This window comes from Trichoplusia ni, chromosome 1 (assembly GCF_003590095.1).
Source record: "Trichoplusia ni isolate ovarian cell line Hi5 chromosome 1, tn1, whole genome shotgun sequence".
NCBI lineage: Eukaryota > Metazoa > Arthropoda > Insecta > Lepidoptera > Noctuidae > Trichoplusia > Trichoplusia ni.
Genome location: NC_039478.1, coordinates 17,881,427 through 17,907,442, shown reverse-complemented (window position 1 = coordinate 17,907,442; position 26,016 = coordinate 17,881,427). Strand labels below are relative to the sequence as shown.

The 26,016-nt window shown below is 33.6% G+C and overlaps 1 protein-coding gene across 1 annotated transcript in view; it reads left to right on the top strand.

Moving 5' to 3' along the window:
• Positions 1 to 26,016, top strand: part of LOC113497756 (tRNA dimethylallyltransferase) — a 205,803-nt gene that overhangs the window by 168,657 nt on the left and 11,130 nt on the right. The gene's annotated exons all lie outside the window — the stretch shown is intronic.

Below are 26,016 nucleotides of genomic sequence, written 5' to 3'. Positions count from 1 at the left end.
CAATTAGCGGTAAATTAAGAAGCCCATATGGATACTATCGGCTACCAATATTCAAAGTAATTATGTTCAACAGCTGTATGCTGGGCACTATCAGAGGCATTTCTGAGAGGAATCTGAATTAAAATAATACAAGGAATAACTAGGCTGCTCTGATCGGTATATTTTAATTAGATCCTTTACAAAGGTTAACGGAGTGTTCGTTAGTGACTGGCCTGTTGGTCCAGTGGTTAGAGGCCCTGAATGTTATACTGGAGGTCGTTGGTTCTTTTCCCGCCAAGGAGGAATGTTTAGGTATGGTATTTCAGTTTTGTGGTGCTCATAATACATGCTTTGCTTAATGTGATAAGATTGCGTTGTGCGAAAGTTGTGGCTGGCATATTATTGTTATTAATGTGGATATTTTAGATTTCCGTCAAAAACATTCCTACATTTGTGTTTTGGCGAAATCCAATCATATTTAAACAACCGCTTCAAGTAGATCAAGACTTCGATTTCTCTGAAATATGTCTAAAATTCTGAAAACTGTGTCTGAAATTTGTACATAAACCTGTACGGCACATAGCCGTTCAGAGTACAATTAAATTCGACCCTGCAATCTTACTTAACGAAAAATCTGTTGACAGTACAAGCTCATTGCTCATTATTGCTAACAAAAACGATAACAGTTACATTGTAACCTCAAGCAACACTCTCAATCATCACGCGCTTACAAAACCAAGCATTAGATATAGTTACAATGATCCCGAGACATCGCCGGGACCAGGAATGCTTGATTGCGCGCGCGCAGACATTTACACAGTTACGCGATTTATTCCTGCGCGGTAAAAACGCGACAAGCTGCTACGGCGCATGCGCGGCACCTGAGCCTAACTACTAGTAATGGCTGCATCCCACATGTGTGATTATTTAAATGCAATAATTAGAAAAAACCACACGAGAAGTATTCCTATATTGTATAGTACTCGTAAACATGTTATTTATAGGCAACATATCGATATTTTAATGCGGCATGTGCAAGGGTTGGTTGCCCCGTTCGAAGCGTCCCCTTGGCACTTGGCAGTAACATGCGCAGACGACCAACTCTAAACCAATAATCATTAAAAACTTTGCCTCATTTTGATTCGAAATCACCTTTGAATCGCAACACGAATGTTAGTAACTAAATTGGTTGGCTAAATTCTATAATTATGTCTCATTTTCTAATTATTTTTGTCATCCAACAATATTTTAAACATTGGACCTTCTCTATCCCACTACGTAGCTGAGACAGATGCGCGCACGCAGCACCTGCCAATCTCGGCGCGCAGGTGAAACTGTGTTTACGTTTTTTTCAACCCTGCGTCCGCCGCGACCTCCACCGGCGAACGATTAATAACGTTACTTTGTTGCACTCTTGTTTAGGGTTAATTGGGTTTGTGCAGGCTCGGTTAAGCATCGGCAGGTTAAAATTCTAAGGATAATGACATTTACGTATAGGATGCTTTGTGAAGTATTTTAGTGGGACAAGGAATGTTGAATTATAATGTTGGTATGTGGTAGATTTAGATTTTAGATAAAGATAATTGGTTTGGGAATTTTGTCTACCGTTTAATACTTAAATGATATTTCAATCTCAACTAAAGGGTTCAGTTTTACGTCATTAAAAGATGTATGTAAAGTTTGGCTATGTTGGTCTTCCTATAAACTAATTGAACGGTGGATTTCATTTTATCAAAAAGCCAAATGGATTTGTTACAGGACAGTGGCTATCTGTCATAAAATAGCCCAAGGCACTATTATTTTATAAATGTTTTACTACCTTTCCTACTTATTTCCCAACATTAATTTAAAGCGACATACCCCGAAGCTCGTCCTTTTTCTTCACCAATTTATTAAAGCATAACATATTTGTTGCCATTAAACATAATCTTCGTAATTGGCCGAACGACATTACCTTTGCCCATGATACTGGCAGACTAATTATAATTTTTCTTTGATAACTAAAATATTTTAACGTAGAAATATTTTTATAACAAGATTATCCAGCTGGCTTAATTAAGAATGTTTTTTTTTGCCATAGGTACCCTATCACGCGATGTTGGCGCCGTGCTAGCATATCTTAACTAATTCGCATTATTTTAATTAAGCTCTAAGGAAGCACGGGTGTTGCACCTTTTGCCGCGCTTACGAGCCGCCATTTTTAAGATGTTAACGTCAAGTTTGACGTTTGTGGCTGTACTAATTGTACTAAAGTAAATAGTATTTAGGGTTGAGAGTCGATGTGTTTTGAATTTTAAACCAAAGCAATGGACTTTCATACATTCGAATTACATTACAAGTTTAAGGTTTGCGTTTTGTCGTGTTGACTCATTAAATAATCGAACTTCAACAGTTTCTGTTCCAGTTCCGTACAACACTTTTAATACGATTATACATTACTATAATATACGTAATAATTATTCTATAACCAATAGCCAAGCATCGTATGCCTCCTCGATGACATTCCTATAGGATCGCCATACTTTTTACTAGCAAGCAGCTGTTGTTGTTATAATTTATACTCGGCAAACGTAACAGGTGCTTAAAATATGAATAAAATACGACTGTGTTTAGTTTTAAGTAGCTTTTTTTAAATATGTAAATTACTTTTCAATTTGTTTTGCACCTTATTGCAATGTTTTTGAGATTATTGATGGTTCACATCTGGGTAGTTTTGTGATGTCTATTTTGTAGGTGTAGGTACAACAAGTTTTTGTTTGATACAGGACATGTAGAACAATAATCCGATCAAGCTAATTTAAACCCTTCTCTATGGGGTAACGTACGTCCTTAACTTTTTAGGGTTAGCTACCCAAAAGGTAAAAACAGATCCCTGAGTAGTGTGCTTCCTTTTGCACCCCTAAAATGTACACAGATGATTTTCTTTGTGGTAGCTACTTGTTAGATACTTTAGATAGAACCTTTTTTGAGCTGTAATAGATAGATCAGCTTAAACTAGCAAATCCATGACCATAATAAAGACTAAGAAAGAGAGAAGAGATGTTCGATTTCACCCACCCAAAATCAAGCCGAGGAAAAGTTCGCTTAACTTTCAGATTAAAATACCCTTTCCTTAAAGGCCTAATGAACCAGAAAATAACACACCTGTTCATAATTCCTCATGTTAGATTATGCATAAATACCAAATTCCTTCCTTTTACACCTTGGGGCTATTTAATCTTGTCTATTTCCAATTATGCTAAGCACATGTTAGGACCGGCAATAATTGTAATTATGTACTTTGTTATAAACTTAAACAGCATTACCTTTACATCTAACATGAACTTTATTACAAAGCTATAAAGGCTGGTTTTCAGTGCAGTAGAGTATTTTTTATTTGGTACTATTTTGCATACAAATGCAATAGAAACGTGTTCAGTTTTTCTATCCGCACAATGTGCGAAATGGTCATTGTGTTAAAAGGAAATGTGTTATCATTAAAACATTCATAAGTATGGCTGGAAATTAATTGCTTTAAAACAATAGTCTGCTTTTATTTTTTCAGAGGACGTACTTTGAATTTAGAATGAACTCAATGTAAATTCTCTTTAGTTATTGAAATCTTTTTTAGAAAAAAAATTGGTTGTTTGAAGTTTTACTCAAGCTTATATTTCGCAATATTTTCCTTATAATTCCACAAAATCTACAGAATTTCTTATCACACAGGAAATACTAGCCATAAAACCTATGGCGATAAAAAAAGTTTATAAGGAAATGGTTTCTAATTCTCAGAATATCATGTATTGCCAAATTTGTTTTTCGACTTCACTCAAAAACAAAATTGGTTATATATTTACACAATAAATTCACAGAAACAAATAAAACCTGACCTAAAAAGGCAATTTATTACACGTCATTAAGCAAATTTGATTATATTAATAATTAAAAGCTTCTCAATCTTAGTTTTACTAATTTGTTTATGTGAGTTGGTCTCTGGTAACAAAAATTGACAAAATATATACTTATCTTGCGATATTCTTCCTGCGACTTCTTCGAATTACAAATACTCTAAGCGTAACACTGAACAGCTAAGTACCGAAATATTTATGGCAAAAAGTATTTTCATATTTTTTTGCAATATTTCCTAGAAAATGCTTGTCTTGAAATGTTTATTAAAACTAATCCAATAAGGACAGAAAAAAGGGTTTTAATTATTTTTCCAGATCAGATCTGATAAGGCTTTATTATAAACTCCATTTCCACCTCTCTGTGGTTAGATCAGAGCTATGATGAAACATTATTTCTCAAACATTATTTTCCTTGTCCTTCATCCGTAAAATAAATGCTATTACATATTCTATCTATTTTCTAAATTATCCATTTTCTCCAAAAAGTTTCTATTTAACTCTTGACCGAAACAAAGAGACTATTTTTTCTTAGAAATAACTTAATTATATTTCATCCCATTCCACATCTAATCTGAAGCACATTACATCTTATAGCTTCCTTAATTAACCTAATGAATGAGGATTTTGAGTTTTTTCTCTATCGGAGTACAGCAGGTGTTGCGCACGAGTCACCTGCGCCCGAGCCTTCGTGCATCTTCGGAAACATTCGGTTTTATGATTCGGCTCTAATTGATTGTGTAAATCACTTTAATGCGTATTTTTAGGGAAACGCTGTGATAATAGACCTATTTATCAAATGTGATGATAATATATGGTATGAAAAGAAAAAAGTTTTTATTTCATGTGGTAACAATAAGTTTTTATGGTTTAATTAATTTTGTATTTTATTGGACTATGTGAGTAAACATGGGTTTACTGTAGATTAAATTAGGTGTATAAGCTTTGTCGGGCTGCAAATTATGGTATGTGTTAGAATTTTGATCGTAAATAAGACTGCGTTCTTTATGCTAGTCGTAATCTTTCACCATAAATAAAAATGATTGACGTTGACAGTTATCTTTCGCATTTTTTAATTAGGCCGACGCAATAGACACATCAATATACACCTTCCAGTACATTCCTACACTAACTTCAGCTACTTTTAAATAAAGAAACTTGACTTTCGCAACAATTCTTTTAAAACAACCAAATACTGACAAAAGCCTTACATGAAAAGCTATGAGTATAATGTATATATAGAAGATATTCCTATTCCCATCTGTTTAATAATCGACGTTTCATAAAGAAAGGTGTGTTCGGGTGAAATCGGCAACGTTCGGCGATGTTCGGCCCCGTTCGGCTGGCTGTCGGCACGCGAGCGGCGTGTGGCGCACTCGGCACTCGGTCACCTGTTGCGTCCGCGCACCCTCTACACGTATACAGGCTGATGGGATAACTGTAACTATTGTAGCGGAATATTTATGAAAAACTGTATTTTGACTTTAATTTTTTTAAGCTTGTTTTTGTAAAACATGATGTCACCATTATTTGTTTTTACTCGAATATATCTGCAACAGTATGAACCTTAAATAGAGTCGTTTATAGTTGTTGTCTTTTTTGGGCGTATTTTATATAAAAATCTATCAATGTCAATATCAATGAATTCATTATTCTTGCATTTAGGATACTTAACAATTTAATCGAATTAAAGTTAATTACAAGGTTTAACTGTTAACCAAACCCGGCAAACTGGATAAATATTGCTGGGAAAATAATATAAGTTTTACAATATAAATTAAAGTAACCTAATTAAAAAGTAACTTTAATAACTCAGCGCCATTGACGGAGAGTCCTTTCAAAAGTATGTATACAAATATTTTCTGAATCGATCGACAAATTAATCATCGCCGCCAGATCCTTATTCGGCCACAAATCCGATTAAACACGTACACGTGGACTTGTTTTTAATTGTAAAGACCGCCAATTAACAGACTTCTATATTTAAACAAGTCATTACTTTTTTACACTAGCGAACGAATCAAGGTTTAATTTCAACCTATTAAGCCAGCAACGGTGTCAGTATATTTTAACAATTATTCATAGGTTATAATTGAACGGCTAAATAAAATACTAATTGCGTCCAATCAATAAATTAAAGCCAATTAAAATTGTCAAAGGACTTTCAATTTTTAAATCGTCCTGTATATGTGGTTAGCGCACCTGCTGTTTTCCCGCCTTTTTTTCTTTGTTTCCCCATCTTTAACCCGACTTGGCAAGTATAATAAGCCAGTACGTATTATGGTAGGTCATTTGACATCAGTATTTTAACCTTTTTAATATGTTGTTGTTTTTTGCACCGGAACACGGTCGCATTCTTGGAATACTCCGAGCGGTTGGCTGTTAGTTGAATTGGTTAATTTATTTCTTTGTTCCCGCCTGAGTTTACTGTAAATGATGGTAATATCTGTTTGATGTAATTAAACGGATGGTTTTAATTCCTTTTCCGCAAGCACTGCGAGTCTTCGGACAATGTATTGGCATTACTTGGAAATCTTTATACAGTCGTTAACAATCGATATAGCATTCAGGTATGTTTACGAGTGAATTACGTTTGCAACGGTACACACTCGGACAGCTATATTAAGTTTGTTATGATAATAAGGTTTTATGTTGTTCACAAGCCTCGGTCCAGCAAGACAACTTCAATAATGAATCCGTTACTTCGTTTATTTGGTATAAGATGTGCGTCGCGGTTTCACCCGCGATTTTCTCGCTGCTATTTTTCTTAGCATAATTTATCTTTCGATATAATTTGGATAACATACGTTGTTTATTCGAATCAAAATCGAATCAGCCTTTTCATATTGGTTTAGCTTTAGGTTACATTAACACCAAACTTCAATCCAATATCTCAATGATACATACTCCGACATACCATTACACAGATAACCAAGTAACTAATCCTTAGTTAACGCTACCAAATAAATTAATTAATTCGTTCATTCGTTCCATTCAACGCGCCTGAGACCGTCAACATTTTCGATAGGTCGGTATCAAAGTGCCGACAGACACTAGATACTGATGTCATGTAGGCTGTACAGGGCCGGACTGTGACCCCGCTGGGTGCAACAGCCACAGGTGCAAAACGAGAGGTGCAATGAACGAGTGAAGGTACTTATAGTGTTGAAAAAAATAAAGAAAATTTTATTACTTCTCATAATGTTCCGCGGTTTACGTAGGTACCTACTTTTGTAGATTTTTGTGTTTATTATTTTTTACTGTTCTGTTTTTCATAATGATCAATTTAGAGAAATGTCGCAATGACTTGGTAATTTGCGCCTGATTATGCCAACTATCTTTCAAGTTAGTTTCAAAGATTACCGGTGTTAATGTTAGACGTCCATCCAAAAAGAAATCACTCAACACCTAGTAAAAAATTAAAACAAAAAATACTATTACAAATATGCCAACGCATTTCTCAAATCAAATCGTTAGACCTATCTAAAATGTTAACTACGATAACTATTAACAAAAACTGCACAAAAAAGGCTTAATCTTTTTTAAAGTACGCGTAGCCTTTGCACTCATCTCTTTAACTTGTGAGGACCGCCCAAATCAGACCCTGTTCTCTCAAGTCTAGCAAGCTCCCACGAATCTACGAGTCCCGACCAGTTAATAAAGTTCATAGACCTTAGAAAATGACAAAAAGCGATCGCAAGTAAGCACGCGTGAAAAAAATCGCCTTAATACTGATTAAGTAATTTTGGCGCGCACATCAATGACTCGTTATATTTACGCGGGGGAAACTTAAATGATTCGTTGTTTTTTCTTTTGTGCTTTACTAGAATATACTAAACAGCCAGTGATATTAAAAAAGGTTAATAAAAAGGAATAAAAGTTAATAACAAAGCAGTTTTTTTTTAATGATATGTAAAATGTTAATATTAAAATAATATGCTGATCAATGCAATGTAAGTTTCAAGCAACTAAAACTAGGTGCATTTGTAACCTTGTTTGAATTGGTACTTAAAAATTAAAGCAGTACAATTTATTTTATGCTACGATGTCGAATCGAAAATCTTTATGATAATGAATAACGAACTGTATACAAATAAACCACAACTAAGTGCAATAATTGCATCCAATTAAACCAAGGTGTTGCCATATTAACGATTTATTTGCAATAAAAATAGATGTATTATTAGATACCCAAAAAGTTTATGGCCAAACAAATAAACATTATAGTCTATGCTCCAAGTTATGACGTACAAAGTAAACGTAAGTGCGTAAAAAGATTTATGGGCAACAAAGAACAAACTGTCGGATGTATAAAGTTAATTTATTTGATAGCGTTCAAAACCACGCTCGTGTAATAATTAGTTTTTATTGATACCTGTTAAGTTTTATATTCCTTGTCTATGTGTTTTGTAATCTGTGCGATATAAACTTAGATAATTACAAAATATTTTTTTGTAAAATAAATATTTACACGGTTTATGACAAAAGTTATTTAGCAGTACAGGTGAGAATGTGAGATTAACCTTTACAATTAAACCCAACAGAATAAAATTTATATTTAAACCATTCAGTGAGCAACAGGCTAAATAGACACTTCCTCTTCAATATGTTCCCGGTTTTCAGGGCATCATAATGTTTACTTATATACAATATTTAGATTTTATTTACAATACTTAGAGACACTCCACAACATAAGGTATATCGAGCATTGAACCTCTTTCAATCGTAATGCCAACGCCAAAGTTTTGGCGCGAACCAAACGTCACTGTCTATGGCTGTCTATAAGTTTTTCTAAACTTTTTTACAGGCAAAGGCACAAAAACACTCGTCCGTAGCTCGCATCAATGATAGCCATTTAATGGCATCAAGACAGGATAAAAAGTACTGGCTTATAAAAACTAAAATGTAGATCGTTTTGAAATGAGCATACATACGTGAGGTTTGTTTTTATGTAGCTCATTGTTGTCGCCATCGAGTTTTGTTTTGTTATTATTATAAGGTTGCAATTTCGCTCGCGAAACGTGTTTAGTGTACCTTTTAAAAAGAGAAAACAAGAGTTTCGAAATATACATATTGCTGTATTTGAGCGACCACTCGTGAATTTAAATTTAGAATTCTGTTTTTTTTTTATTGCCTGACCTAGGCAATCGGATATGTTATTTATTGACTTTCTATTTTTTGCCGTGAGAAGTATAAGTTGACACATTTTTTATTTAATAATTATCTCAACAACAATTAAATTTTAACATGGTACACAGAATACAAAGCGATAATTATTTCAAAAATGCGTCTAAACGCCTAGCGTAAATGTGTATTTACGAAACACGTTTCTGAGTTTTTACATTCATTTGTGACTAGTGGTGTAGTTACTTATTAAATAATAATTAGTGCATTATTACGCCATAATAGTAGATGCGGTATGCTAGTATTTGTATTGTCTGTAGAAAAGTAAGGTCGGAGCTTTGGTATTTTCTTTGTAAGAATGTTTTTAATAGGGCCTCATTGTGAAATCCTTCTTGGCTATTTATGTTATTATTTTTTTGTTCTTGGTGAGTTTGCATATTCAAGCCTGTATTGTAATAGAAATTGACAATAAAAATATCAAGCTCCATTTTAATGCGTGTGCAGCATCTGTGGACTGATAATATAATTATCCCAGCTATGAGGCATAACGCCCATGGGGTAAAGAAAGTCCTGAACAACTTTCATGGTACGTTTTTTTATTGACTGGATTGTTATGTACAAAGTTTTAGGAATAAATTTCATTCATCTCAATAAAATATAAACATATTTTATTGAGAATATTCTATTCATTTTCAAACTAAATTATAACCCACGTCAAATTGCAGACAACCATATTAGGCATCGGACATAATTTCCGATTATCAAACGAGTATGAATGAATCGATTTGAATCTCTCGATTACTTTTGCCAACTCATCGGCATATCAAAGTTTTTTTCGTCGATTACGCAAACTCTAGACACGCGAATGATCGATTTTAAATGCACAATTAGATTTGCGGAATCTATTAATGTATCTATAAATGTTTAAAAATATGGCGTGACAGAATATTTTAAGGCTGTGCAACACTTTGCCCCAAGCGAGGACTTTGTATCCTATTCCACAACAATAAGGTTCAATTTCCAATTTATCTACAAAAAGCGAAGAAATGCTCTACGTATTTTATGCAACAAAACAATAAATCGTAAGTCTTATGAGATAAAGCTTATATTCCAATGGCTCGAACTAGACAAGAGTCGATGTCGTGTCGATAGTGTGTGCTAAGCCTTATCACTGTTAAGGCGTAAGTACATTGATTGTTACATGCCGGATGTGGTTTAACTGGCAACATACAAACGTTACTTTTTTCTCAAGTTAAGTCTAATAATAGAACTAAAAAGTTTTTATTCGATTCGTACTCGTTGAATGTTCCTTTGCCCAAAGGGTTGTGTACATTGCCGTCTTATTTTGATATTATTTCGTTAAATTTTATAATTAATAACAATACAAAATTATGAGGAATTATTAAATTATTCTCATAAAAATATTGAAATTTGTATATCGTTAATTATTATTAGTAAATAGTAAATACTCTACTAGTTAATTTCTGCTTTTGTATCTAATAGGCATTAATTCAATAGGTAACGTTTGATTCAGAGGCCTAAATGTGTCATAGGGCAAAGGGCTAGCAATGACGAATACACGATATGTAAATATGTCTAAAAATAAATTAAATACGTACATGACAAGTTATTTAAATTTCTGTCAAATGTTGATGTCATTATATGATTTTGAACCACAAGACCTTTTGTATTATCATTTAATTTTAGTTGAGCATAGTTACCTAAAGAAATACTTTTTATTTAATTTCTTTACGTTTCTGCTCTACGGCAGGGTGGAACTTATAAGCATCTTTATCCCTCTTCCATCTCACTCTGTCTAGTCTAATAGAAATAATTATAACAATAGGAACATGTTAAAATCAACGGCTTTTAAAGCTATTATTTTATTAAGATAGGTTCCATATAAGTTATATGTGCATCTGAATCTGTTGGGGCTAGAAACCCGACAACTTGCTCCGGAATTGGCCTTGTGAAAAATCACTCCCCAGCGACTAAAATTGATAATAAGTTATTTATAATATTTTTATCACCTTTTTAAGACTGTATCTACAGTTTCAGAGCGGAGTCTTGCTTCCACAAGTCTCGTTACTACTCTTGTTGTATTCTCTGTCTAGTTGTCTCTACTCTAGTTTGAATGGAAGTCTCTGAGTACCTTTTTGATAGAACTTCTGCAACAAATAAACAAACACCAGTATTACACGTGTAGAAATAATTGTTTAATAAAGGAAACCCATTATCAGTAAACAATAGCCATCGTTATTTCGAATAAGTTTCTACTTAATATGTTATCAAACTTATAATTAATTCTGGGTACTGCTTTACAACTTGACAGCTAGTGGCACAATGACGGGTAACTTAGATATGGCGCACGTTTACGAGTCTTTTAATAACCTGTCTGCCTAACTGTATGTTTTTTAACGGGAGATAGAATTTTATAATGAACCTCTTAATACCTACTAGATAGTAAGGTACCACTGGTTTCAGACCTAACTTTGTTTTGATCCGGTGGAAATTCTCATGGAATTCTTTTACCCTGGGGAAGGCGAAGGGGTCGTGTCCTAGACTCTTAACGGCTCAAACCACCAGAATTCTTGCCTCTTCCTTTTAGCCTGGAGGTAAGCGGCAACGCTTTCTCAGACTACCGCCAAGGTTTCAGTACTACCTACTGTAACCGTTACCAATAATCCAAATTGATTTATTTCTTAATCCATAATACTTCTGTCACTATCTCTTAAATTTCATTCACGACTTGTATTTGCAGTTATGAAACAAAAGTTTTGAAGTTTGAATAACTAGATTCAACTTGAATGTGCGCTCATCCTTATATTATCATAGAGACAGGAAGCGGAACTTGATTCAATAATAATAAGCTCGTGTAAGCTTTAAGTATAGTTTTTTTAAATTAAATTTAATTTGTGTTACACTTATGCTTTAAAATGCTAATATGTTATTTTTTAACTTTTTACCATTGCTATGGTATTCTTCGAAAGATATAGTTTTTATACGTATCCGCAATTAACTTAGAAAACTCATTAAAATAAAAACAAAATATTGACAACACGTTCCCAACCTACTTCAACAAAATGAATTCAAATAAAAAACAAATAAATATGCATTTTACCGACCCCAACCGCAAGTTGCTAAATGAGTTTCGCAGTAATACATAAGTATCGTGTCAACACCGCATAACATCTGTTCTGCTGTTTATTACGAGTAAAGCCTCTGTGGCACAATGCAAAAACACTTTTACTCTTGCACGGAATTTAAAAAAGTCGTGATTATATAAAAAAAAATTGAGAAACGTCCGGCTGTCAGAGATGTAGGGGTATTAGGGTTGGCAGTTTTTTTTAAATTGATTATCAGGTTAACTATGATATGACTATTAATAAATTATATAGTTATATTAGTCAACATTACAATTTAGGCACTATAAAAAGTGTTTTCAAATCATAAAACGAACTAAGCTTAAAGATCTGATATTAAGTCCAAGTATTGAGGTTTAGTTTATTTTTACCCTCTTCGCCCAGCCATTTCCAGACTACAATAAAAAAAATAACTAAAAGTAATTTGGTTAAAGTAGTCAAAGATATCAAGAAAATCTAAATAAAATCCAACGACCTAAAAAAGAAATATAATCACACAAGGTAATTTCAAACCTAGACACAAATTAATTAGCTTTAGTAATTATTAATTCTAACTAAAACGAAAGCTTTCATTTTTAAGGCTCAAATTAAAAATACAACTCATATAAGTTATTCTAAAACATGTCCTTAATATAATAATTAATTATAGTTCAGTTATGTTTTAGTCCCTTGCGCCGCATGCAGTTAGCCTTTATAATTATATGACAACCCTAAAACTTAGGGTTGTAAACTTCAAGTAATAGTTGAACATTTATTATTAATTGTCATTTGTACCTATTTTAGTATATAAATTAATAATTCATGATTAAAAAGGTTTCGTTATTCAAAACCTATTTTAATAGACGTAAATTGATGTAAATTATTATTTATGTTTTACAGAAAGACATGTTACGGTTACGTAAAATATATTAAGTACACATATCAATTTTAAAATATTTCTTATGATTCTTTTTGTATTATTTTCTATGAATATAAGTATGTATGTATTTTAATTATAAAACAAATATGGAAATAGCTGTCATATTTCGAAAATGAGGGGCAATTAAATGACTATACACGCATAATTATACCAGTAATCTAATTTTGATAATATCCCCAAAACAAAGCCATGTACATTACCTATTAGTGGCCCATTATGACAATAAACAGTATTTAATGGTTATATTGAATACATAGCTTTAGTAGAGTCAGCAGGAGTTACGAACGCAATCAGATTTTCAAAATACCTCACACAATAATATGCTGCAAATTACCTTTTATAATTTTGTAGCATTTAATTGTTAGTTAATTAAACAAAGCTACTTCAATTGGCTTTGTAGTTTACCATTTCGGTTCGAATTAATTAAATTAATAGCCCCTCCAACTAGTAACTTTTATTGATAAAAATAAAAAACAAATCAAAATTGTAACTATAAACGCCTTTACTCAAAAGTAGAGCATGAAGTTGAAAAAGAGTTTGAAGAAGGAAAAAAAACCATTCGTGACCAAAGTCATGAAGATTCCAAAAGTGGCAACCCTACGCGTCGACAATTAGCGCGTACCGTCGCGTCGTACTAAGTCAAGGGCAGTCACCGAGGCAGCTGGTTTCCTACTGAATTTTAATACACCGATTCAAAACTACGAAGTTATACTAGTTTATGACCGCTCCCAAGGCCGGTTCGCGAACATCGTGGAAAATTTGACTATACGTTCATACATTATACATTTATATGTGTAATCATTTTTTTTTGTCGTGTGTACCTAAGCCCTTCCTGTACGAAGAATTGAAGACGTTACCTGTCCTAAGTCAGTAACCTGATGTTTGTACACGATAAGGATTCAGTTGCTATATGATTTTTTTAGTTTTTTTATAACAGGAAATGTTGATATTTGTACATCCAACTGTCGCGAATAAGTTAATGTAAATTGTGATTGGCGCCTCCTTTATATAAATAAAGTATTACGTCAGTTTTCTTTCAAATATTTCGTTCAAATTGCGTCAAGGTAAAAGTACGGCTTTTCTTCAGATTTATTTTTTTCATATTAATGCTATTTTCGTACAAATCATTCACATTCATCCAAGTTCCTTTGCCTGAGGATTAAAATTCGAAACATTGACAGCAATTTAAAATTGGAACGTTCAAAATCATTTAGTTTCCAAACGGCGCGCGGAAGCCATCAATATTAGTGTCAACATCGATCTCTTTCGCGTATTTAGTAAGCACGAGACGAGCCTGAAGTTGTAACTTTCATATATTTACTCAAATAAAATACGCTTTTATTATTTTTTCACCAATAAACTTGTCTTTTGATGTTCTTTCGGGCTTTAAGTAGCGCGGGAAACTTACACTTTTAAATTCATTCATGGTTTGTGGTAAATATCTTGCTTGCCATTGACAATAATTTCAAGAGCGAATATTTAACAGTCTGATATATTTTACGTCACTGCAATTTGATCTTTTTTACCTAAATAAATCCAAATAATAATTCATGCATATCTGCCTGAAAACACGTGACATTATTCTTACAAAAAAGTATTATCAACGTCAAATAGGTCACGTGACTGATAGTTTCATTGTATAATATGCGTCTCACAGGCTCCTTATCTGCATAATAAAATCCCGTTGTTTTCAAAACAAACGTGCAAATCACTTTCGGCGCAATTCGTCAGATAAAAATATCAAGATTATTATTATATTAATAACTTGCTAAAGATTATATGATTTGATGCGCATTTTACGTGTAAACAAAAAAAAATATACAATAATAATTAAATTTTGGACAATACCTAGATTTTCAGACTATAGTCGGATAGATATCTTTATAATGTTTGCTTAGTTCACAATTTGTAGTTGATATAGGGATAGACCCTAGATCAAACGACTCTAGGGACCAAACTGACCCTTATAAATCTTGGTCACACAATTAAGTTAGTACAGCCTACGGGTATAGGAAAATACGAAGGCTAGACATCTAGAAAATCTAAACCTTGTTAATCCTTTATTGTGACTACAGTATGATTGGTCGAATTACATTTGTAATAATCTTTGGCGTGTTAATTCTATCATAAAATTAAGGTAACTATTGTTTCGAATATCGAATCCAGCCAGATTCAAAATTCGACACTAGTCACAGAAACATGTTCACACTTTTATCAAATTGAATGTGCTAAACATTCCCACCTAACATAATAGGCTGAGAACATTTTATGCGTGCCCAAACAATGCTCTAAAAAGCCTAAACCGAGATAATCGGCGAAACAAAAACAAAATACAATCTTCATAAAATAACGAAACAATTACCTAATCTTTCATTCATACACCGAGAGCCGTGAATTAAAACGTTAGTGAATAAATTAACTATTTCTAGCCTAGCAGCAGACACAAACACACAGACACACGTAATATAATAACATTATGGAGTAACTTAGCTAGTTAATTCAAATTAATCCCAAAAATTCTGGGCACCGACCAAGGTCAGACGCTACGTAGCGATTGAACTTTAAAAGCGCCCATTTGCTTTGAATTTATTTCAATATTTAAGACGGTTTATAAGGCGTAACCGAGGAAATGTTCTTGTGCTGATAAAAACCTCGGTCGGCGTGTTGTATGACTTGTATGCCGACTGTTTGACGGCCGGTTTGTATGCACTTACGTTCATACATGTGTGAGAGTAATTCTGAACTTTCATTCTTACCTGTTAAGGCTGCTTTTAATACTCAAAATCTTTCCCGTCCTAAATATGGAACCCTATCTTCTTTCTTTTTAAATATAAAATTGATTTGCTGTTCATTAGTCTCGCTAAAACTCTAAAGCGGTTGAAGCGATTTTCCTTATTTTAGTCTTGAAATATTCGAGAAAGTCTAGGGAAGATTTAAACGGTGACAAAATAGGGAAATGTTGCTAAAAACAATTTTTGTCTACACTATTATCATGGACTGTTAGGCGGTACATAGTTCGCCGGGACAGCTAGTTTATAATATAACTGGGTGCACTATTCATGCCTGTTCGTTGTGTAAAATTATTTTTCCTTTTAATAAGTACACTCTAATTCAATAACGTGCTACGGCCTGTACATTACCAATTTGCGGAAATTCTTAACGTCATAATTATTGAATATCATTTAAAACTATTATATGAAGTGCAACATTACATGTCCTGCTTTATCTTATTTCGAAAACTGAGAACCTTTCTTGGATTTAAGCTTATATCGTATCATATTGTGTTCATCAAAATCGGATCTGTAGTTTAGGCTCTAAAGCGTAACAAACAAACAGTTCGATCGTTTTTGCAAGTATAATATTGGTATACTAGCATACATACTTGTTTTTAGGGTTGCATACCCAAAGGGGTAAACACAGAAACTTATTACTAAGGCTACGCTGTCTGTCCGTCCGTCTGTCACCAAGCTGTATGTCGTGAACCGTGAAGCTGATAATTCCGTTTCGGCTATAAAAAAGTTCGACTATAAAAGAGTCCCTTTTCCTGTGATAATTTGATTTTCTTGTACGGAACCCTCAGTGCCGCGAGTCAGACTCCCGGTTCACCGTTGTTTTTTAATATTATGTTAGAGAGCATTACTTTATTTTTCTAGACGTTTCGCGTTAAATGGTTTATGACTTAAAACTTAATTGGCAGGTATTAAGTAGATTAGATATTTTTTGGAAGTAAGCAATTGTGTTTAATATTAGTGTATTAATATCTAGACGTGTTTTGATACGATCTGGTATTCAAACGCCTAGAATTACTTGCTTAACGTACTATTAAATAGTTTTTGTTATTTTTATGTAGCTGTTTCGTGAACTGTGTTTCTTTTTAGGTTTCTTCAACTTTAAAAATGTTTTGAATGAGTTTATTTTACTTAATACCCCGTGTTTATAGAGTGAATGCATTATTTATGTGACTTTAGTTGCGTTGGGTAACTGTTATTGAAGATTGTTGAGACGTGCTACACTTTATTTATAATTATCATAATACTACCCTTTTCCTAGCTATGTTTTGGTCGTTTTCGGTCGGCAGCTATGAACCAGTGTTTTACAAGAAGACTGCTCATATGTTCTCCTCAACCCAGGTACCAGGGCAACACGAAACCCCTTTTAAAAACTGGTTGTCTTTCTTTCTTCTAACGATTCATAAAGTCTGTCAAAGCTGTATAGATACAGCCGGAACCGCCAATTTACTATTTTTCCAAAGCACGGAAGAACCCGTGACGGTAACGACTAGATGGTCACCCTGGTAACCCAGCTTGACCTGTGGTCTATCGATTTGTGCAGTTAGACCTTAGGCACGAGTTCCTCTTTTAATTATTTAATTAATATAAAGTCTAAACTAGTAATTTAGTCAGTAAATAACAGCCAAAGCATAAAAAAACACAAATCTGTAAATAAAATTAAAAAACCGTGCCACACCTTTTTCTTTTTTTAATACCATTTTCCAAAACACTATAACATCATTATTAAGGCGCCCCATTCACACGACGACAAATTTACCGCGACATTAATAGCCAGTTTACAGATAATAACAATTTCATTTGTTGTCTTTAAAATATGTATCCGAATTCTTAGACTATATTGATTTTGTTAATTACACGAACATGTTTTTAGTTATGTTTGTATGTCACTAAGACAAACAAGTCTTTCTACGTTATATTTGGAACAGGTATTTTAAGTTGTCCTATTAAATAATATTTGTTTAACAGGAGTAATAAAATTTACATTCTATTGACCGAATTTCTGTCTTGAGTGCGCAGGGGGTTTTAGAATACGTCACAATATTTAGTTCAAACGTAATTTTTTGTAACACTTAGTATATCTCTCTTTATAAAAATATTCTTAGAAGTTTCGACGCGATTTCATTGATTGAGTCGGTATTCGTAAAATATATTTTACTGATTTGAAAGAGATTGTGACAGATCTCAAGTAAATATCAACCTATATCATCTCTAGTTGACAGACTATTAGAGATGACAGAGCGTCATATAGTGCCAGCAGTGAGCTCAGAGAGGAAATACACAGGACGTAAAACCTCTGATCACATGTAATCAAAACACCAAGGAAGAATTTTTATAATTTAAAATATAAATTTGGATTTATACAACAAGCTATCCATACATACACACATTATGCCTTATCTTTCTTTTCGTAAGAACGCATTTCGAGTTATAATAACTATAACTATCTTCAATAATCGAACTATCGTAATGATCAGCTCACCAGTAGAATCCCACTTGAAACGCCGCAATAAGCTTCTTCAAACAAAACTGAATAATGGACTAGTCCTGTTCGCAGCTGGAAACAGGCGCAAGTTTTCACTCAGTTTTGAGACGCAGACGATTTAAAGCGATACGACACGGATTAGTAAACTTATGGAGTTTATAAATTTTATTTCATATTTTACGAATAAAAAAGGTCATAGGGAAAACAAAAGAAACAAAGTGTTCGAATTCGCAATTCAAAATTGTCTAATCCTACTCCCTACTAATATTATAAACGCGAAAGTACCCAGGATCCTCACATAGAAAAGTTTTTATCCCGATTTTATTTATCCCGTGGGATTACTTAACTTAGTGGTTTCTTAAGTTTACGCGAATGTTAGACGTTAAAATGAAACTACTTTTACGGATTTTATCGTGGTTTAATTTTTACTAACTAAAATCTAAAATTAAACCGCGATAAAATCCATAAAAGTAGTTTCATTTTAATTAATTATCTCATTTATAGCGCGCGGGCACGCGGGCACCAGCTAGTATTAGATAAATCGCAGTGTCATAAAATCATCAAACGATTACTAGTTATGATGCATACACCATGTATTAAGTACTTTTACACAAAAACTACATTAATAATATACACATTACTTCGAAGTAAATTAATAATACGCAATACTTTCCTGGAATCGCAGTGTCAGTAATGTCAGTTGGCAGTCGAAAATACGTAATAACGCAGCAATCGAGTGACAGATGTTCTGCACCCCATGTTCCGTTCACTACTCACGTAATTCTGGTATAAATGAAACGACTATATTTCGCGTAAGTATTTTGCATAACTTTCTACGTCACTTTTGTCACCTATTGGTACCTGCTAATGTAGGTAAGTTACAAAAAAGATTTTATTAACGGTATGGAATGGTACGGACTGATTTCGATTCGTTTTTTGGAAGAGCGATAGAGTTATACGGTATAACTTAGACTTACCTTTTAATATAAGTTCAGGTATCGAATATTAATTAAGTTTTCGCACTTGACGTGAAAAAGTATGAGCTGTCGAGATACCACGGTTCATGAGATAAAGCCTAGTGACTAACGTACGGGTGGACAAACAAAACGGCTTCCGTCTTTACACTCTGGGCACGAAACCGTAAAATCCAAGAAACTGAGAGGGCTTAGTTGATTTTGACAGTAAATATCAACCTAAAATCGATTGAATCGCTATTCGATTGTGTGATGAGTTTTATTCGATGTAAATTTTGGAAACGAGTCGAGTAACCTTGAACGGAGGCATCGGTCGCGATAGTGCACGCGGGTTGAATGGTCTCGTTAATGTTAACACTAGAAACGTTGCAGGGGTCCTCATGTACCCTGAGCATATTTTCAGATTTATTTTTATACTGAAATTTTATTGAATATGTGGAAAAAGCACGTTTGAAATATGAAAAATATTTCTATATTGCATATTGTTGTAAGATTCTAAAAAAAATGTTTATTAAAGTACACGATACTTAGAAGGAAAGATATTTTATGCGATTCTTTTGTTCTTACTTGAATGGCTGAGTAAACATTTCCATTACCACTTTTTTGCTTCACTTTTGTTTTCCGAAATCTCAATTGTTTTTGTAAAATTTATTTATATAAATAGGCTAGGGCTTTTGTAATGTCAACTCATCAGAACAGACATAACTCGGACTTTATCCATGTAACCTCAGAACAAAATACATAACTTCTCACCTTATCGTGTTACCAGCATTATAATGAAAAGTTTTCAAAGAAATTAATGTTCATAAAGTCAAATGACCCCGCAGTTTTTTGGCACACGTACCTCCAGCCGCGCGAGTGTTGTAACATTTTTTCTTACATCTTAATTATTCTATTTGTATGCGATAAACATAACATCGGCAGGGTTGCCAGCTTTGCATATATAAACTTCAAATACATATAAAAAATAGAATTGATTGCGTTTTAATATGTATTTAAGAACTGCAACTAAGTGTTTAGAATTTTATTTGATACGAACTTTGTTTAAAGAATTAATGTTCCAAGTCCTGTGCGGGATCCACCTTATTCGAGTCGAAGGATTGTGGTAATAGGTTGCATCTCAAATGATGTTCTATATTTAATACCTTATTATACAAAATAATGATGGCAAATTAAAAAAAAAATAAGGAAAGTCAGCATTGTAGCGGTAACTAATTACCTACACTTTTTACAGACAATTAAATTATAACAAAAGTTAGGCGATCCCGACTATAGACAACCCTATTCTCCTTTAAACAACGTCAAAGGAAAAGCGATCACTTAACAAAGCACCTGTCACACAACAGACAAAAGCCCTCAAAAATGAAGCCCAAGCCCTAAATATAGGTGCAGTTCAATGCGCTAGCGCAGTGTTCGGCGCAACATTCCAACCCAGTTAGTCAGCCCACGAGCCCAATTTCGCACAATATTCGCACACGGATCCACGAACATTCAAATAAATTTGATGTGACAGCTCTACTTGTTACTCCGCAGTTTTGGCGCGCACTTTTTTCGCAAAGATCAATAAACTTGTGAGTTGTCAGTCTGTTGTGTTATATTCATGTTGTAATGTTGCCAGTAGTAATTACTCGGTATACACAACTGCCTGTCTACGTTTTAAGATCGTGCGTCGTTTTTTAATTTGTCGGTATTGTTACTTTTTATTTGTCAGACCTGGTAATTGTTAGTCTAGGCTAGTTTTAGTTACTTTTTTCATATATCGCGTCTTAATATTTCAAAAAAAATAAGGAAAATCTTTTACAATACAACACCTCGAATATTTTTAGAGGTTGTTAGCACATATGCAATAGTCTTAGCCACATACCTAAATCAAACAGCATTAAAACAAACAATATTTTCTCTGGCAACACCGCATATACTGCGTCACGAACTGTGCATATATCAAAATGCCTCATCCATTAATTCGTCCACATTTGGTCATGGGTCGTGCGAATTGCAGTTCATTCGCTATTATAATATTACGCGGTAAATTAAGTGCTTGGATAAACTGGCCGTATTTATTACTGTGTTACATCGCGGAAATATCCTTTGAGGCTGTTCATTCATGCAATTATAATATTATACATATAACAATTGAAAAGTTTGGAATTATATTAGTTAAGTTTAAAAGTCCTTCAGCTGTATAATCCTTTTAAATCCTTCTGTTAACAAAAAGTAGCCCATTTAGGAGTGATGTACATTGTTGTTAATAGTGATAGTGAAGTAATACATTACTATTTCAAACCCGCCACTCGTCAAATAGGTTATTTTATTGATCAACATTTGTGCCTTTTATAGAGCCTGTTTGAGATCTCACTGCTGGACAGAAGCCTCCCCCTTTTCTACCAGAACTTTATATATTTCTTGATTTCTGTCCTCCTTAACCGTAGATTACGTCATATGCAATTTACACCTACAGACTTTTTATTAAAATATCCCAATATCGATAGTTAATACTACTGCCTACTACCTACTGCCAAGAAGAGGCCTCTAGTATAGATAAAGAACAAGCTTTAATCTCCACACAAGCACACTCAGTAAACCTAGATGCAACGCTTTACAAATCTTAACTGAAATCTCCCAGTCACAATGATGGTCTGTGGAATCGTATTTAGAACTATAACAATTAAATGATCAAATAAGGGAAAATTAAAAAAGTTACACAAGTTGAACAGCTTCATTCCTACAACTTTATGCATACAAATCCGTTAATTCCAACCGTAAGCTACCACAACCACATATCTTCAGTATGACGTAGATATTAAATGTTTTATAATATTCATAGTAAATTAAGATGACAACGTTCACCCATGACGTAATTGAAAGCTTAAGGTCTAAAGAGGTTTTCAATAATATAATGACAACTTACCTACAATTTATAGCCATTTTCAAAGCCTTTCTATAAGTTCAATGGTTGCTAATAAATACAGATTACGTCATCGTTTATCAAAATCATTTACAATTAAATAACCTTTCAGGTTTCCATGAATGGTACTTTTTGTGGCGATTACAAGAACAGGTTCACTGAATTTGTTTAAGGTTTTTAAATTAACGAAAATATCGTAGAAAATTTGTGTTATTTGTATAATAGTGTTTAGTTCTGAAAGAAGACAAATTAGGTGGAATAATTCTTTAAAAATTAAAAATAAATGATATTTCGGGACAGTTGGGTCACTTAGACAATTCTTACGTTTAAAAAAAAGGTTAAATAACTGGATATTTCCTCGAAATCGAATTCAAATACATACACAACAACTAATGTTTACAAATAGTTTAATTAAGATTATCAATAAAATAATAGTTTAAACATTCCTTTCTATTAAACATTTATAAACTGGATAGATTGAAACCTCCTTACATTTCAAATACCGAACGCACCACAGATTATTAAACGCGCCACCCACTGGCAGCACAGATGACATAATGCGTGATTCACGTCGCATAGAACGATGCACCCATTGTGGTGTGGTCACAACCGTTTATATGGCCGCATTCGTCACTATACTTGTCAAATTATATACTGTGGTTTAATATTGATTTGTCGTTAGTCAATGTTAGTCCATAGTTTAGAATTATTTGCTTTACTTTGATAACTCGGGTTAAGAAGAGACATGAAATGTCGGAAAAATAGTTTGGATAATTGGAAAATAAAACAGTGTTTTCGTTATTACAAATATTGACAGTATTATTGGCACTGGTATAAAAATACTGCTACTTTTACCACCAATCAGCCCATACATCTAGTTTTTTCAGAATGGCGTTATTTCAAAATCTAAATCTGAAGTTATGGAACAATGGTTACAACAAAATCCGATAAGCCGTTTTTGTGTTTCGATTATTGTCAATTAATGAGTTTAAACCACAAATTCCAGACACACTATCGATTAACATCTGCATCTATTGCAGACCTAAGCTCAAAAGGATTAAAATCCTCTAAAGCAGTAGGTAGGTTATCTAGCATGATGTTCTACGTAATTAGTAGTACAGGTCATGTGTTCCCAGTCACGAGTAATCAGACGCCATCGCCAGGCGCATATTATTACAACGAGTTATTAATAATACTTGGTGCACGATCCTGATTACGGCAGTGTAAGGATAGGGCCTACTGACAGCGGGTAAATGGGGAAAAAGCTAATAATTACTTGTTTATTTAGCCAAGGAGAAAAGCTTTTATTTGCTCTTCCGAAAAAAAAACTGCTTTCTTTAGTAAAAACGAGAGATATCAATTTGTACCATTTGAATGAATTCCTTCACCCCGAAACTTTTTAATCTTTTCATTTACGTAGAACAATATCTACAAAAAACGCTGATATCTTCTTTATCGATAGATATGATTAAACGATAGTGAGGTAACTAAATGCTTAATAAGATCATTTTTTTCCCCGGAAAATCCTCATGGACTTTCTAATGAACGTCTAAGGAGAGAAAGAGATTCATGGTGACCAAACTGTCCAAGTATGGACGTGTAAAATACTATCAAGAAACAACACAAAACTAGCTAAATAAACTAGTATAAGCTGAACATTTAAAAAATCTTACTGCAAAAGGAACCTCATTAATTACAACTCGCTGCCTATATGACCACAGCTCGAAGGTCGCAACAATAGTAATATTTTATTTGCTTATTAATAGTAGTTTTGTTAGATAATTTCACAGTAACAAATGAAGGCCACCGATTGGATTGGATAATGGACATTCCCATTGATGCACCAAAACACTGGTTTGTATTTGGTAAACTGGAAAGTTTTCCAAATATTAACCTATTTTAACGCCCATAGTGTCATCATTATGTATGCAAACGTAAACGTAAGTTATTAAAATATAAACGTCTAAGAATTATAAACGTAGAGACTTTGAATAGTATCCTGGTCATAGCATTTTGAAGCTTCTTAGTTAAGTTCTTAATAATTAAATTATAATTCGTGGTCAGTATTCTTAGTGAAAGTTGTTTTGTCCATGCACAGGAACGGTATTTTTAATAACATCACCAGACTACGCCGAAAAATATTTAAAATCCAATTTAAATCATAAATGTGTAAATTAAGTGTGCATTAAATGCTCATTTTTATCCATATACGTGAATTTAAGGTAAGGGCACTTGTCTTTCAAATCGTTATACTTAAAATTATGATATTTAATTTAAAATAAACCCTTTTAATAATTAATATACTGCATATATAAGTAAAAGGTGTCAAGGTGGAGATTCCACCTGTGTCCAGTAGTTGGCACCGTTATTGCAGTCATTCGATTTGAGCATTCATTATTCAAGCGATTTTCAACTTTATAAACATGCGTATGCAATAACACTTAGCTTAGTGGCATTTTAAGATATCGATTTCTAGATAGGTATAACATTTGACGGTGAAAATCGCATATGTGAAAACACCTTTAAGGGTCTTAAGGCGCCCGGTCTTTAGGGTAAAAATAAGACCGGAGTTTTCTATTACCTCTTTATGAACAACCCACGAAACTTTTTCTCTTTGGCACGGCAGAGAGAGAGGAAGAGGAAGTGAGTAATGTAAGACTCTTACTGACGTCGTTAACCATAACTGCCTTGCAACGTATCCCCAGTAAGACCAATGCATTGGAATTTATTACACACCGACCGCAGACGGCAGAACCCTTTCAGGATAACACTTACGGCGATATCAACGGCTAATAATAAAACCTTGTTTATTGACTACATAATCTGTTAATCATAAAAACAAACAATATCAGTTGTTTCCCCGGCGATGGCGCGTTGCACCGCAATGACACCGCATTGCACAATAATTGTAACAAATTGTAACGTTAAACCTATGTTATGCGATTGGAAGGTGCAATCATACGTAGCGTTGCACTGAATTTCACAATAGTACAATCACAAATGTTCTGATGATTAGCGAGGGAGTTGTGATTACTGATATGCTCATCACGACCGCCTCGTGTCTGGACTAGAGAGTATTTTGTAATTACTTGTTAAATGTAGAGACTGTATTGTGTAATTTAGAAGTAATTATTGTTTGAGTGGTGGATATGTTTAAGCTTCGTGGTTATGCAACGGTTGGTACATGTATGGGTCACCAATATCTTAATATTTGATCCTTCGTACTAATTTTGATTCACTGATATCAATGCTGTATACCATTTTATTCTGAGAACTTCCTTACTCTCTTGAAGTTTGTCCATTCCGTTACACGGAGGCGTCTTACAAGACTCCACATAGTCTCTCACACGTACATAATATCTAAGTTTCAATAAATAAATACATGTTTTGCACAATACTTGTGTAGATTTAATAAATCCTCATAAATAATAAACAAGGGTTATGACGAGTGCAGCGCACGGCGCCGTGCCACTAGGAGGCAGTGTCAATTTTATCTAGTATTGAAATTATCTGTATATCGGGGTCGAGGACGCAAATATGTTACGTGATTCATATGAGAAATACCATAGAATATACAGGTACAGAATTACCACTGTACCTTTGTACGAGAATTTTTACCTTGCCACAAAGAATCATTTTAAGTTTGATCGAAAGCAACTAAACGCGGAACTTGATGCGGTCGGTCTGTTAATGGGTAATCATCTATGTCATACCGAGTTCCTCCGAAGGTATGTTAAAATGTGGGTCCCGGCTGTTATTTACACATAATTGACAGTCGTTACGGGAAACTAGAAATTCTAAATGAAACGTATCG